The sequence below is a fragment of the Microcaecilia unicolor genome, chromosome 1 (assembly GCF_901765095.1).
Source record: "Microcaecilia unicolor chromosome 1, aMicUni1.1, whole genome shotgun sequence".
NCBI classification, from domain to species: domain Eukaryota; kingdom Metazoa; phylum Chordata; class Amphibia; order Gymnophiona; family Siphonopidae; genus Microcaecilia; species Microcaecilia unicolor.
Genome location: NC_044031.1, coordinates 3,569,902 through 3,586,642, shown reverse-complemented (window position 1 = coordinate 3,586,642; position 16,741 = coordinate 3,569,902). Strand labels below are relative to the sequence as shown.

Genomic DNA, 16,741 nt, shown 5'->3' with positions numbered 1-16,741 from the left:
AAGTTGAAATAATATCTGCAAAGTATGTAAACCTGGAATGTAAGTACATCCATTAGTCACCTCTGTTATCCCATCCACCACCACTTCTCTAGGGTACAGATTGCATTTTTTCTACTTACTTCAACTGATCAGGAGCCATCCGTGCATTGCGTTACCTGAAGCCTGACTCACACACTAAACCAGGGGGCGTATCTGAAGTTCAGCGGTAGGGGGGGCAGGGGCTAGACTGAGGGGGCACATTATAGGCCTCCCCCCGGCTGCCGCCGCCAACCTCCCCCACCGCTGTCAATCCTCCCCCGCCATCGCCGTCACCTACCCCCGCTGAGGTCCGCTTCCTCCTGCCTGCCGGTGCCTTTTACTTCAGCTCGTGCTGTGCGTTAAAAGCTACATCCCTTCCCTTCCAGTTTCGGACGGAGTCTGACGTCGGCAGCACGTTGTTTGTACGTGCAGGACGTCAACGTGCTGCGACGTCAGACTCCGTCCGAAACTGGAAGGGAAGGGATGCAAGCAGCTTTTAACAGCACAGCACGAGGAAGAAAACTTAAGACTCGGCTGGGCTGGCGGGGGTTGGGGTCCCCCGCCAGCTGAAGGTAAAAGGCACCGGCAGGCAGGAGGAAGCGGACCTCGGTGGGGGTAGGTGACGGCGGGGGAGGGGTTGACGGTGGTAGGGGGGGTCCAGGGTGAAAATCTGCGGGGGCCCAGCAGCAGTTTTTTGCAGCATGGGTCTTCTATCTTTGTTTTCCTTCTCTCCTTCTCAATGTGGATCCAGTGCCTGTACTCTGACCTCCACCAGCCGTCCCCACCAGCACTCCTTCACCAGCCCCCTTCCCCCAATCATCAAACCTCATGTCTTCACTGGGAGCAGCAGCCATAATGAACTGCCTGGCCACCCCTGAGCCTTTCTTCTGCCACATCCTGCCCTTGAATAATCAAGAAGATGCATCAGAGGAGTAGGACATGGCAGTGGAAAGGAACTGAGTTGTCCCAGGAAGTTTGTTTTGACTGCTGCTGCCAGTGAATTGATGACTTGGGGGGGGGGGGGTGGTGCAGGAGAAGGAGAGGTGTTGGATGCGGTACTTACAGGGTGGTGGGATTCCATGCAGAAGAAGTAAGAGGGCTGAGGGAAGAACGGGGAGGAGGTGGTGGACTTGGGTAGAGCTCAGGGAAGATGAGGAAACGTCTATCTAAAGGTGGGGGGGGGGGGGGGTGAGAGAGGAAGTGGGAGAAGTGAATGAGCGAGACCCATAACAGGGAATCTGAGGGAAGGGGGAAACAGCCAGCATTTCTTAATAGTCTCTGGCATGGTCCCTAGATCCAGAGTTGCCAACACATTCTCTACCAGCCACACAAGGTGGCCTGCAGCCAACCAGATTAAAATACAAATTCTTCAAGGTTCTAAGCTGAACTTGGCTACCCGAGTATAGTGGTTGCAGTTTTTCTGAGCTTCAGGGCCAAGGCATCTGTAGTGGCCATTGCTGCTTTTCCTCTGGGCTTCCTTAACCTAGTCCTGGCCTGGCCTTTTATACTTCCTTGGCAGGGTTGCCAGCTGGGAAAAATTTTCCCAGCCCGAAACAGCCGTAAACCCGCCCAAAAACCGCCTGTAGCCAATCCCCGTCTTCCGCGTCACCGAACCCCGCCCCCGCATCACTAACCCGCCCCAGCATCACTAACCCCGCCCCACATCACTAACCACGGCCTCCCATGTCACTAGCCCTGCCCCCTACATCATCCCTGACGTCAGCTCCGCCCCTGAAAGGCTTCTATTGGTCCAATTTGGACCAATAGAAGCCCCGAAAAGCTTCTATTGGACCAAATTGGACCAATAGAAGCCCGGAAAAGCTTCTATTGGACCGAATTGGACCAATAGAAGCCCTGGAAAAAACCGCCGAACTCGCACAGCGGCGACGGGAAACCGGCCAAAAAAACCGCATCTGTGGCCGGCGAAATATTCCCGCCGCCGCTGGCGGAAAACCCGCCCAATTGGGCGGTAAAACCACCCACCTGGCAACCTTGTTCCTTGGTCATGCCTCCTGGCTCCACCCCTCCTGTGTCACTTCCTCCTTGGGCAGGTCTAGGGATTTTAAGGTGGACATGATACCGTGAGGGCTTGTTCTTAAGGGAAGTGGCAGCATCCTATAGACTCCCTCACATACCCTCTCCCTGAACTCAACAAGCTCAGTTGAGCACCTGTCATGTCAGGGTCCACCTCCCCTGACTAGAAATCAGCATTGACATGCTTTCGCCCTCCCTAATGTTGAACCTTAAAACTGAAGGGCAGGAGGCTGAGAAAACCCCACATGATATGGACATTTGTCTCTTTGTGGCTACATATGTATATATGTGTTACATAAATTGGCTAATACAAAATTGTATGGTTTACGACTGATTTATTGAAGATTAAGGGAATTGCAGATTACGGAGAAAGGATAAATCGCCTCAAAATAAGGACCATTGGCCAAGAGCAATAATGCTTATTAAACAAACTATTGCAAATGATAAGAAAAACATTTTTCAGAAATAATAGAGACACCTCTAATGTGAGAAAGCTTTTTAATATTATTGATTCTCTCACAGACAGGTCTAAGGTCACTGAAAAATCAGGCGAATAACTACCAAATCAACTAGCCTCCTTTATTCAAAAGCAGGTTCAATCTCTATTTGAGTTATTGCATGCATGTGATAACGCGAAGGAAGAATCTTTATAATTACTTACCGTTGGCTGAGAATTGTTTGGCAGATTGTATTTGGAGTACTTTTCACAAGATTTCCGTGAATGATTTGCATTCTATAGTTCAAAGATTTGTGAAATCCCCCTCCTATTTAGTTCTGCCCAACGTCCTTCCCTGCAATGGCAGTTGAGAACGTCCAAAATGCTTCCAACACCCTCTTTATTTATTTGGATTGTGGATCACAAGTAGCAACAGTGGGATTTGAACCAACCACCTCTGGATTACTAGACCAATGCTCTAACCACTAGGCCAGTCTGTCACTCCTCCACTCCACTCCACTTCCTTGAAATTTGGCCATCACTGGGGGGGGGGGGGGGGGGGCAGTATGTAGGTCCCTGGACGGGGGAGGTATGTGTGTGTCAGCAGAGGCATAACGAAGGCATGGACATCCTTCTTTCAAACATTTTGGACATCCTGAACTGCCCCCCTACAAGGACAGCCAAATTTCAAGGAAGTGGATTGGAGGAGTGGCAGATGGGGCCTAGTGGTTAGAGCACTGGTCTAGCAATCTAGAGGTGGCTGGTTCAAATCCACTGCTGCTACTTGTAATCCACAATCCAAATAAATAAAGAGGGTACTGGAAGCATTTTGGAAGTTCTCAACTGCCGTTACAGGGAAGGACGTCTTCAACTGCCATCGCAGGGACAGAGGCATAGCAAAGGACATACTCTAAAAACAAAAGTTTGAAACATTGCTTTTTTTGGGGGGGTGGTAGGTGGTTAATCACCACTGGGGAAGTCAGGGGAGGTCATCCCCAATTCCCTCCGGTGGTCATCTGAGCAGTTCGGGCTAACAGCGAGCAGCTCATTTGCATTTAATTTCCTTCATGCATGCCCATTCCTTTCCAGATTAGTAAGGGAAGGGCTTTTTCCATTCAGTTAGTGGGACCAGTGCACTACGAATCCTGGCCTCTCCCATGACCAAATGCCTTGGAGTTATTCGTTTTTGAGCTGGGCGCCTTCGGTTTCCATTATCGCTGAAAAACGATTCCGCCCAGCTCAAATCCGCCCCAAATCCAATGCATTTGCCCGGCACCAACCGTATTATCAAAACAAAGATGGACGCCCATCTTTTTCGAAAATACGGTCTGTCCCGCCCCTTCACGTATCTGTCCTCGGAGATAGACGCCCATGGAGATGGGCGTTCACGTTCGATTATGCCCCTCCATGTAGTCTTGTTGGAAATCATGGTCAAGTTTGGTATAACTGGTAATGTTTAGTCATGGTTCGAGGGCTTTTTAACTGCTATAACTTATTGTATTAAATTTAAATGTAAAAAAGTAAGAAGGACATTTAAATCCATATTTTAGGCAGGAGGAGGTTGTAGAGGTCTATGATTATCTATAATCACAAGAAAGGGATTGATTATGAAGCTCAACATGTAAACGCTGGAAGAGAGAGGAAACATGATAGAAACGTTTAACTATCTCAAGAGCATTTATGTACAGGAAGAGAGCCTTTTTCAAATGAAGGAGAGCTCTGGAATGAGGGGGCATTTGACGAGGTTAAGAGGGAATATGCTTAGGAGTAACCTAAGGAAGTATTATTTCAAAGGAAGGGTGGTGGAGGCATGGAATGGCCTCCTGGACTGTTCCAGAATTTAAAAAGGCATGGGATAAGCATGTGGGATCGCTTAGGAACAGGAAGAATTAGGGGTTACAGAGGATGGGCAGACTGGATGGGTCATGTGGCCTTTATCATGTTTCTATGATATATATTTGAGAAATGCTATTCAGCAACAGATCTCTGTGATTTATGAGACCTCCTGTCCTCCTGTAAAGATAAAGAAATTTATATACAAGAGTTTAGGAAGAAACAGTTCATTGATACAAGTCTACTTTGTTTGATGCAAATTTTAAAAGAGGCCATTAGCCAAAGATTGTACTTCAAAAAATGGAAAAAGGACCCAAGTGAAAAAAATAAGAAGCAACATAAGCAATGGCAAGTCAGATGCAAAACATTAATAAAGAAGGCTAAAAGTCAATATGAAGAGAAACTTGCCGCAGAGGCTAAAACTCACAGTAACAACGTTTTCAGGTACATCAGAAGCAGAAAGCCTGTGAGGGAATCTGTGGGACTGTTAGATCACGAAGGAGCAAAAGGGACACTCAGGGAGGACAAGGCCATAGTGGAGACACTGAATGAATTATTTTCTTTTGTCTTTACGGAAGATGACGTTGAGATCTGCCTGTATCAGAAATAATTTTCAAGGGTGATGATGCGGAGGAACTGAAAGAAATCTCAGTGAACCTGGAAGATGTACTGAGCCAAATTGACAAATTAAAGAGTAGCAAATCACCTGGACAGTATGGCACACATCCAAGGGTATTCAAAGAACTCAAGCATGAAATTGCGGATCTGCTGTTAGTAATATGTAACGTATCATTAAAATCGTCTGTAGTACCTGAAGATTGGAAGATGGCCAATGTGACTCCGATTTTTAAGAAGGGATCTAGGGTGATCCGGGAAATTATAGACCAGTAAGCCTGACGTCGGTGGAAACTATTATAAAGAATAAAATTATGGAACACACAGATAAACATAGTTTATTGGGACAGAGTCTGCATAGGTTTAGCTATGGGAAGTCTTGCCTTACCAACCTGCTTCATTTTTTTGAATGCGTGAATAAACATGTGGATAAAAGTGAGCCGGTTGATGTAGTGTATCTAGATTTTCAGAAAGTTTTTGATAAAGGTTCCTCATGAAAGACTCCTGAGAAATTAAAGAGTCATGGGATAGGAAGCAAGGTTCTGGTGTGGATTAGGGATTGGTTATTGGACAGAAAACAAAGGGAGGGTTAAATGGTCATTTCTCTCAGTGGAGGAGGGTGAATAGTAGAGTGCCACAGGGATCAGTACTGGGACCGGTACTATTGGAACAACGAGTGAGATGATCAAATTTGCAGATGATACAAAACTATTCAAGGTTGTTAAAACACGTGTGGACTGTGAAATATTGCAGGAAGACCTTAGGAAATTGGAAGACTGGACATCCAAATAAGTACATAAGTACAAAAGTATTGCCGCACTGGGACAGACCAAAGGTCCATCAAACCCAGCATCCTGTTTCCAACAGTGGCCAATCCAGGTCACAAATACCAGGCAAGATCCTGAAAAAGTTCAATACATTTATGCTGCTTATCCCAGAAATAAGCAGTGGATTTTCCCAAGCCAATTTAATAATGGTGTATGGACTTTTCCTTAGGAAGCCATCCAGACCTTTTTTAAACCCCACTAAGCTAACCGCCTTTACCGCATTCTCTGTCAAAGAATTCCAGAGTTTAATTACAAGATGAGTGAAGAAATATTTTCTCTGATTCATTTTAAATTTACTACTTTGTAGCTTCATCGTATGCCCCCTAGTTCTAGTATTGTTGGAAAGAGTAAACAGATGATTCACGTCTACCTGTTCCACTCCACTCATTATTTTATAGATCTCTATCATATCTCCCCTCAGCTCTGTTTCTCCAAGCTGAAGAGCACTAGCTGCTTCAGCCTCTCCTCATAGGGAAGTGTCCCATCCAAGGCCTCTTAGTCTAGCTCTTGGCAATCTTTGGATATGTGGCCTTTTCTTCCCACATCTGAAACGAGTAAGCGTGATTCCCACAACCAAGCCAGTGGAGTGTGCTGGATTTTGGGTGATGAAGATCTCAATTGCTCTGGCCCCTTTCTTGGGGATGCTGGGCTAAAAGGCGGCTTCTGAACCTTTGTGTTCTCAGATCTTAACTTCTCTCTTTTCTTCCCAGGACTCCCAGTTCACTTGCTCTCTTTGTAGGTTTAAGGTTCAGGTTGTGCTTGGTAAAATGCCTTGGCCACTTTAAAACGTGCTTTCTGGTGTTGATTTAGGGTGCCCCCTCAACCAATATTTCATGGACAGGGATAGCACCTCAAGCAACTATTGAGAGAACAATTCTGTATATCTCCAGGCCAGTCTTGCCCTCTGGTTGGAGCCAACTCCAGGCCACTTCTTTGAGACTGTAAAAGAAGCTTCAGGAATTCTCTTTGACTTGTAGAGATCCCTTCCAAAATCATTGCCAGTAGGCTTCTGGTGTGCAGCCTGCCCTCTCCAAAATGGCAGCCTTCATTTCTGCATAGGTGGCTATACCAGTGGAACTGACGTCCTGGAAGGTAATCTGGCTGCAACTGATTAAGAAGTGTCCTAAATAGGCAGTCCATGATGCTCCTGAACAACCTGATATGTGAGTGGTCTTCTCAAAGATTGTCAAGAAATAGCTTGGATCATTTTTCGGTACCATTTTTTTTAGCACCGGAACCGAAGGAGTGGCCACCTGGCCCAGAGGACCCTGTTGCAGCTCTACCAACCTCTTTAACATTTGTTGCTGCTATTGTTGCTGTTGCCCTTCCAGCAGGGTCTGGATCAGTTTCTCCATGGTTTCTGTATACTCGCAGCAGGAACTGTGTGAGAATCAGAACAAAATAAAAACCAGCCTGTCCGGTTCATACTATGTTTTTTAAAGGTTCCCTCTCTCTCAGGGCAGAGCTAACCTCTTTAGTCCTTTGGTCCCACATGGTAGTCCTACAAGGCCGAGAGCTTCAGAGACTAATGATTCTGGCATCTTCTTGCAGGGTGCGCTCAGATTTATTTATTTATTTCGTTACTTTTGTATCCCACATTTTCCCACCTTTTTGCAGGCTCAATGTGGCTTACATAGTACCGTTAACAGCGTTAACCGAATCCAGTCTGAAACAAATAACAAGGTGTGAACAATACAAGGTGATATTGTAATAGAGTGAGGTACATGTAAGGTAGGTACAGTTGGGGGGCGAAATTAGAGAGGGGGAGGAAGAGTCCAGTAGTGTCCATTACGGTCCTTAGTTACAATCGTGTCACAGGTATCCAGGTATTTTTATGTTGGGTCGGTGGGGTATGCTCTTCTGAACAGGTCTGTCTTTAGTGCTTTCCGGAAGTTTAGATGGTCGAACATAGTTTTTACTGCTTTTGGTAGTGCGTTCCATAGTTGTGCACTTAAGTATGATTACGATTGCACCGCTGCCAACATATGTGGTACCGTGAGTGAGGGCAGGCCACGGAGTTACAATTAAAACAAACAATATTTTTATTAAAGGTGTCCAGGAAGGGCTCCTATTTACTTCACAGGAAGGGAGAAAACAATATCCAAAGCTAATTCTGGAAGCACAACAGAATCACTGGGTGGCCTCAACATACATGAACGTCTTTTCCTTAGCAGCAATTCTTAATAGTCTCTGGCCTGGTCCCTGGATCCAGAGTTACCAGCACAGTCTCTAGCAGGCTAGGTCAAAATACAAATTCTTCATGGCTTCAAGCTGAGCTTGGTCTACCTCAATGTAGTGGTTCTAGTTTCTCAGCTTCAGGGTCAAGGCATCTTCAGTGGCTGTCACTGCTTTCCTCTGGGCCTCCTTAACCTAGCTCTGGCCCAGGCTTTTATACTTCCTGGGTCATGTCCTCCTGGCTCCACCCTTCCCATGTCACTTCCCCCTTGGGCGGGACTAGGGGTTTTAAGGTGGATCTTAGGGAGAATTGGCAGCATCCTATAGACTCCCTTAGACCAAGTTAGAAACTAATGGGTCAGTTTTGAAAGGTTTTCCCAACTGACAGATTTAATTTTCTCTGCTTGTACTGATGAGATAGATAAATATATTCAGCCAGGAAAGTGCCCGTTATGTTACCACTCAGCACCTTACTGAAAACTGACCCACTCTGGGTGTTTGTCTGTTGGTTTAAAATATTTCAGCAGAGTTTGGAAATGCATGAAATGTGCTTTTCAGACACCTCCAGTGCAAACACCTCACAATCTCTGTTTCTTACATTTTTTACATTTACAGAACTCTATATCAAGTTGATTATAATATGACATATTACATGTTCTGCTGTTGTGGCATGCGTGGCTACTGAGAATATCTTCAGATCTGTCGAAGAGAGGAAACTGTGAGTATGGAGCTTGGGTAACGATAGAAAAATGATTCAGGGTATCGCTGAACCTCCTGGTACTGTCCATCCATTCCGCATTAAAGGAGGAAAAGCAGGTCCAGTCTATCTGCTGAACTAGCGGGGGGTTATTTCAGATCCCACAATACATGAACAGCTTCACATTTTTGGCGACCAACACCTCAATCCTGAGTTTAATTGAACTCAAACTTGTTTGGGATAATGTGGGATATAAATATCGTGAATAAATACATTTAAATTAAATTACACTTTCCTGGGCCATGCGGTAGCCAGGTGGTAGTTCCAAATTGGTGTGCATTGGGCATATGTAGACGCCCACATGGCTTAGTAAAACAGCCACTGGGTGAGAAACAGCTGTGCATTCTGGATAGACACATGGAGGGGCATTTTTGATATTATGTCTAAGTCCAGCTTTGCTCAAAATGTCCAGAATCCAAGTGGCGAATATAATGATTTTCGAAACAGCAAAACATCAGTTTTTTCTATGATCACTTGCTAGATATTTTTGTGCTCTGTGTATTTATCCTTTTTGGCCTATTAAAAAATAAACATCCAATTGAAAAATGCACAAAATCAAGACATTGGGATGTAGGAGGATCCAGCATTATTAGTAGACTGGCCACAAAGACATCCCAGAAGAGCAGTGGGACACCCTAGGGGGCACTGCAGTGAACTCCACATAAAGGTTCCCAGGTACACATCTCACCGTTACCCCCTTATATTGTCTGCTGAGCCCTCCAAAAAGCCACCAAAAACCTACTACACCCAGCTGTACACCACTACAAGAGCCCTTATGTCTGCAAGTGTCACCTATATGTGAGTACAGTAGATTTTTGGTGAGTTTGGAGAGGGCTCATACTTTCCACCACAAATGTAACAGTTAGAGTGGGATATGGGTCTGGGTACCCTTCTCTGAATTACACTGCACCCACCACTAGACTACTCCAAGGACCTGCTTGGTACTACTACTACTACTATAAATCACTTCTATAGCGCTACCAGTCGTATGCAGCGCTTTACAATTGAACATGAAGAAAGACAGTCCCTGCTCAAAAGAGCTTACAATCTAAATCAGGACAAACAGACAGGTACTCTAATAGGACTGGCTATAGCATCTGAAGCTCTCATAGAGGCTGGTATGAACTGTTTCTTTCATGTCATGGGGGGGGGGGGGGTAGAAGGGGGTTAGTGACCACTAGGAGTGTAAGGGAGGCCATGCCTTAGTCCCTCGAGTGGTCATTTAAGGCACCTTTTCTGACTTAGTAGTGATGAAACAGGTCTACACCAAAGGCTTTAAATTGTAGCCCTGGACCTTTTTGTGTTGTTCCAGAAAAACATCCAAGTGTTAGGCACACCCTATTCCCACCCCCAATATACTCCAAATCGCCCCCTTCTAATTTGGATGCACTACAGACAAACTGCATAGAAAAACGCCTGAAAAATAGGTTTTGAAAATAGCAATTTGGACATTTTGAGAAGAAATACATCCAAATGTCATTTTATGCCGGGTTTTTTTAGACGCTTTTCTCTTTTGAAAATAAGCCGCAAAGTTACATTTTAATATAGCAGGTGAGACAGATAAAGCCCTGGACAGTCTATCCAGTCTGCCCAAGCAAGAGAAACTCATAGCATAAGGTACGTATACTTGATCTTGAATTGACCTTGACATTTTGAGCACGCAAATCAACTACTGAAACTGTCATTGAACCACATTGCAGCCCATCCAAATCTATCCAGCCATGATCAAGGCACAGACCGTAGAAGTCTGCCTGGCACTGGCTTAATCTTTAGTACTACTACTACTACTTAACATTTCTAAAGCGCTATTAGGGTTACGCAGCGCTGTACAGTTTAACAAAGAAGGACGGTCCCTGCTCAAAGGAGCTTACAATCTAATGGACAACATGTGCAGTCAGCTTACAATCTAATGAACAACATGTGCAGACAGTCAATTGGGGCAGTCTAGATTACCTGGATAGAGGTAAAATGATTAGGTGCCGAAGGTGACATTGAAGAGATGGGCTTTGAGTAAGGATTTGAAGATGGGCAGGGAGGGGGCTCTGCGTATGAGCTCAGGGAGTTTGTTCCAAGCATAGGGAGAGGCAAGGCAGAAAGGGCGGAGCCTAGAGTTGGCGATGTTGGAGAAGGGAGCAGAGAGGAGGGATTTGTCCTGTGAGCGGAGGTTTCGGATAGGAGCATAAGGGGAGATAAGGGTAGAGAGATAGTGAGGGGCTGCAGATTGAGTGCATTTGTAGGTTAGTAGGAGAAGTTTGAACTGTATGCGGTACCTGATTGGAAGCCAGTGAAGTGACTTGAGGAGAGGGGTGATATGAGCATATCGGTCCAGTCAGAAGATAAGACGTGCAGCAGAGTTCTGAACGGATTGAAAGTGGGATAGGTGGCTAATTGGGAGGCCAGTGAGGAGTAGGTTGCAACAGTCAAGACGGGAGATAATAAGAGAGTGGACGAGAGTTCGGGTGGTGTGCTCAGAGAGGAAAGGGCGAATTTTGCTGATGTTGCAGAGAAAGAAGCAACAGGTCTTGGCTATCTGCTGGATATGCGTGGAGAAGGAGAGGGAGGAATCAAAGATGACTCCGAGGTTGCGGGCAGATGAGATGGGGAGGATGAGAGTGCCATCAACTGAGATAGAGAGTGGGGGGAGAGGAGATGTGGGTTTGGGAGGAAAGATAATAAGCTCAGTCTTGGACATGTTCAGTTTCAGGTGGCGGTTGGACATCCAGGCAGCATTGTCCGATAAGCAGGCCAATACTTTGGCCTTGGTTTCCGCAGTGATGTCTGGTGTGGAGAGATAACGCTGGGTGTCGTCGGCATAGAGATGATATTGGAAGCCATGAGATAAGATCAGCGAGTCCAGGGAAGAGGTGTAGATTGAAAAAAGAAGGGGTCCAAGGACAGATCCCTGAGGAACTCCAACAGAGAGCGGGATGGGGTGGAGGAAGATCCATGAGAATGTACTCTGAAGGTACGGTGGGAGAGATAAGAGGAGAACCAGGAGAGGACAGAGCCCTGGAACCCAAATGAAGATAGTGTGGCAAGGAGTAAATTATGATTGACAGTGTCAAATGCGGCGGATAGGTCGAGGAGGATGAGGATGGAGTAATGACCTTTGGATTTGGCAAGGAACAGGTCATTACAGACTTTGGTGAGTGCCGTTTCTGTGGAGTGTAGAGGGCGAAAACCAGATTGAAGCGGATCGAGGATGGCATGAGAGGAGAGAAAATCGAGGCAGAGAAGACATCAAAGTCCACTGCAATCCAACCAGATTTATCTATCCATAATCAAGACACAGACCATAGAAGCTTGCCTGATATTAGTCTAACTTCCCATCTACTGGATTTGCTGCTTAAGAATGGCAAAATTATTTTCATACCATTCTCTTTATAGGATTTCTTTGTGTTTATCCCACGCATTCTTGAATTCTATTACGTATTTATCTCCTCCACCACCTACGGGAGGGTGCTTAGGGCATTCACCATTCTCTCCGTGAAAAAGTACTTCCTAACATTAGTCTAAGTCAACTCCCCTGTAACCTCAATTCATGTCCTCTAGTTTTACTGTTTACGATTCTCTGGAAAAGACTTGTTCGCATATTAATACCTTTCAAATATTTAAATGTCTCTATCACCCCATCCCTCCTTTCCTCCAGGGTATACATATTCAGGTCATCAAATCTCTTCTCATATGGCTTTTGGCACAAACCTCTTATCATTTTTGTCACTTTTCTCTAAACTACTTCAAGTCTTTTTATGTTCTTAGCAAGATAAGACTGCCAAAACTGAACACAGTACTCCAAAAGGGGCCTCACCACTGAATTATACAGGGACATTATTTTTTTGGTGATTATGTTTCTTTTTATGCAGCAGGGGCATAGCCATGAGTGGGTCCAGATGGACCTGGGCCCACCCACTTTGTGCCAAGTTGACCCAGAGCTGTGCACCCTTGACAGTACTGGCATGGAGGAGCAAGCTGGTCTCCACTGTCATGAATCTCACTCCCCTCCTTCCCTTAGCAAGCCTCTCTCTCAAAGGGTCAAAAGAACATAAGAGTAGCCATACTGGGTCAGACCAATGGTCCATCTAGCCTAGTATCCTGTTTCCAACAGTGAACAAAGAGGAGTGGCCTAGTGGTTAGGGTGGTGGACTTTGGTCCTGAGGAACTGAGTTGGATTCCCACTTCAGGCACAGGCAGCTCCTTGTGACTCTGGGCAAGTCACTTAACCCTCCATTGCCCCATGTAAGCCGCATTGAGCCTGCCATGAGTGGGAAAGCGCGGGGTACAAATATTACAAAAAAAAAAAAACAAGCCAGGTCACAAGTACCTGACAAAAACCCAAATTGTGGCAACATTCCATGCTACCAATGCTCTAAGAAGCAGCCAATTTTTTCTTCTAGAATTGTATCTCCCTGGCATTCCCTAATGTATCATTTATCCATTCAATATTGGGGTAATTGCAATCACCTATTATTATAGTGTTACTCAATTTGAAAGCTTTCTTAATTTCTGTAAACACTTCTTCCTCTGTCTATTTGTTCACATCCAAGCCTCGAAAAGGTGCCTGAACTGACCAGATGACCACCGGAGGGAATCGGGGATCACCTCCCTTTACTCCCCCAGTGGTCACCAACCCCCTTCCACCCAAAAAAACACATTAGAAAACATTTTTTCCAGCCTCTATGCCAGCCTCAAATGTCATACCTATCTCCATGACAGCAGTATGCAGGTCCCTGGAGCAGTTTTTAGTGGGTACTGCAGTGCACTTCAGGCAGGCGGACCCAGGCCCATCCCCCCCTACCTGTTACAAGTGTGGTTGCTAATGGGAGCCCTCCATAACCCACCATAAACCCACTGTACCCACATCTAGGTGCCCCTCTTTACCCTTCAAGGGCTATGGTAGTGTTGTACAGTTGTGGGTAGTGGATTTTGGGGGGGGGGGGGTTGGGGGGGCTCAGCACCCATGGTAATGGAGCTATGCACCTGGGAACAATTTCTGAAGTCCACTGCAGTGCCCCCTAGGTTGCCCGGTTGGTGTCCTGGCATTTGAGGGGGGATCAGTACACTACGAATGTTGGCTCCTCCCATGAACAAATGGCTTGGATTTGGTCGTTTTTGAGATGGGAGTCCTCGGTTTCCATTATCGGCGAAAACCGAGGTCGGCCATCCCTAAGGTCGGCGATCTCAACATTTAGGTCGACCATCTGTAAGGTTGACCTAAATGTTGAGATATGTATACTTTGGAAGAAAGGTGGAAGATTGGGATACGAGAGAGACATTTAAATACTTATGAGGCATAAATACACTGGAGGTGAGTTTCTTTCAATTGAAAAGAAGCTCTGGAATGAGGGGACATAGGATAAAGGTGAAAGGGAATAGAATCAGAGGAAATAATGCTTCACAGAAAGGGTGGAGGATTCGTGGACCGGCCTCCCAGTGGAAGTGGTGGACAGAAAAACAGTATCTGAATTCAAGAGAGCTTGGAACAAGTACGTAGGATCTCTAAGGGAGTGATGGGGAGAGTAGATTACATGGATGGGCAGACTGGATAGGACATATGTTTCATCACAGGAAGAAGAGTAGGTCCAGTCTATGTCTGCTGAGCTAAAGCGGATTTTAGTCCAGATTTTACAACCTATGAACAGCTTCACATTTTTTATGACTAATATCCCTTTCTGGGTGACCAATGGCAATGAGTGACGTAAGGAGCCTAAACGACAGATAAGAGCACATGATTGAAGGTAGTTAAGGGAGCTGCAGCCTGTGCCTGTCTGTCAGAGCATTGGAGCTGTGATGGTGGGGTGGGGTGGGGTAGCAAAGGGGGGATTAAATTCCAGGTAGCAGCGCTTGAATGAATGAAGTTTCCTAACACCATAGCCCAAAGGAGAACAGAACGGACTGGGCTAGAAAACCAGAGGAGCAGGAGGAGGAAACCAGAAGAAAAATAAAAGAAAGTGATTTACTATAAATCCATTACCAGAGACACAGCTGGATAGTATAAACATAGACGGTACCCAACGAGGGCTCTATATTGTGATTCTATCCAGTGGGGGTTATAACTCCTCAGAGGGCTTTAGGCTGAGAATGTATCCAGCAGGGATTAGAACTCTTTTACACGATTTCTCCTTTATACCCATCAGTGATTGGTACTCCTTTAAGGGCTCTTGGTTGTGACGATGTCTAGAAGGGATTAGGACTCCTGTGACTGTACCAATCAAGAACTGGGACTCTCCTGAGGGCTGTTGACTTTGAATGTACCCAGCAGGGATTGGGACTCCTCTACATGCTCTCTGCTGTGACTGTAGCCAAGTCCGTGTTATTAATAAAACTCCTGTTCTGAGCTCTGATACTTTTTGACTGAAATTCCTTCTACTGCTCTGAGTTTCAGGGTCTAGGTCGAAGGGTGAGTGCTCTGTATGATGTTTGGGAGAGGGATGCTTCTCCCTCAGTTTCTGCTGATGGCGTTCCCACCTCTCTCTCCTCCTCTAGTGAGCCGGACCTGCTCTTGATTTAGGACCAGCCTCACTGTTGCCATTCAGAAGAGTTTCTCCAGCACCGAGGACACCACCCCTGAGTCTTCTGCTCCCACAACGCTCCAGGGACTCCTGGTGACATTACATGAGCTCTGGTTACTTTCTTATGGAGTAAATTAAAGCTTTTCAGCATCATTCAGTGATTGTCTTATGGTTCTTTAAACATAATGAAGTTAACATTTGAAATGTTTCTTTCAGATTGATGGGGCTAAGGGATGCCCAGAGGCTGGACACAAATAATATAGCGGTGTCTGTGACCAAAATAAGTACATAAGCATTACCATACTGAGACAGACCGAAGGTCCATCAAGCCCAATATCCCTTGCAAAATCCCAAAGGAATTCACTCTTTTCTCTCTCTGCACACAGGCTGTTAACAGCTCCCTGCTAGCGTGAAGCGTGAAGCATCTGTTCACGCTTTCCAAAAATACTAGGACTAGGGGGCATGCGATGAAACTACAGTGTAGTAAATTTAAAACAAATCGGAGAAAATGTTTCTTCACCCAACTTGTAATTAAACTCTGGAATTCGTTGCCAAAGAAAGTGGTGAAGGCGGTTAGCTTGGCAGAGTTTAAAAAGGGGTTGGATGGTTTCCTAAAGGACAAGACCATAAACCACTACTAAACGGACTTGGAAAAATCCACAATTCCAGCAATAACATGTATAGAATGTTTTTACGTTTGGGAAGCTTGCCAGGTGCCCTTGGCCTGGATTGGCTGCTGTCGTGGACAGGATGCTGGGCTCGATGGACCCTTGGTATTTTCCCAGTGTGGCATTACTTATGTACTTCTGTACTTAGCAAGATTAAAGGGTTAATTGTTAATAATAATTTAGGCAGAGAGGGAATGGAGACTGTTTTTAATTTTAACAAAACTCCCCTTTTATGATCTCCAGTATAGCACAAGTATATACAAAAGAAGGGATAAGATAACACGAAGGAAACTAATCCATAAAAGCAAATAATCATATAGTTTCCATGGATGGGTCTCCTCTGAACAACATTCCCCACCTCATACTCAAGTATCTTTCACCCTTCTTCTCACACTGTTAAAATCCTTAATCCCTTGTATGGTTCCTTTATCCTCTGTTATGTTCATCAGAAGCCTCTATATCCTTTGAAAAGGTTAGCAGTCAAGACCCTGGGTGGGTTCTATCTCCTGTCGATTTAAGGTATTAATACTCACCAGCTCTACTGCTTCTAACTTTCTGGTCCTTTCCCTGATAAGGACTGTATTTTGTCAGCAGCTTCACCCTTATGCTGTCTCCTTAATGACCATTCCCCTTCTTTTTTGGTAGTCCACGTCTCAAGTGACAGCTCTGGATCAGACTGGCCATCCCTGAATTTAGTCTTTTTGGGAATAGGTGTTACACTCTGTTACACTCCTACCTGGCTGCGCCTGGCGGCGGCCATCTTGGAAGGTTCAGTTGAGGGGCGGCCATCTTGAGAGGTGCATTTGATCAGTTCCTGAAGGATGGCCATCTTGAGTAGAGCATCTACTTCGGTTCCTGAGGGGCAGCTA

General features: G+C 45.5%; 1 long non-coding RNA gene across 1 annotated transcript; it reads left to right on the top strand.

The window, feature by feature from the left end:
* The first annotated feature begins 7 nt into the window (after positions 1-7).
* LOC115462174 lies at positions 8-15,357 on the top strand. Its single transcript, XR_003940793.1, has 3 exons — positions 8-39; positions 8,554-8,656; positions 15,179-15,357. It is a non-coding gene; the product is annotated as an uncharacterized LOC115462174 (long non-coding RNA).
* The last annotated feature ends 1,384 nt before the right edge of the window (positions 15,358-16,741 follow it).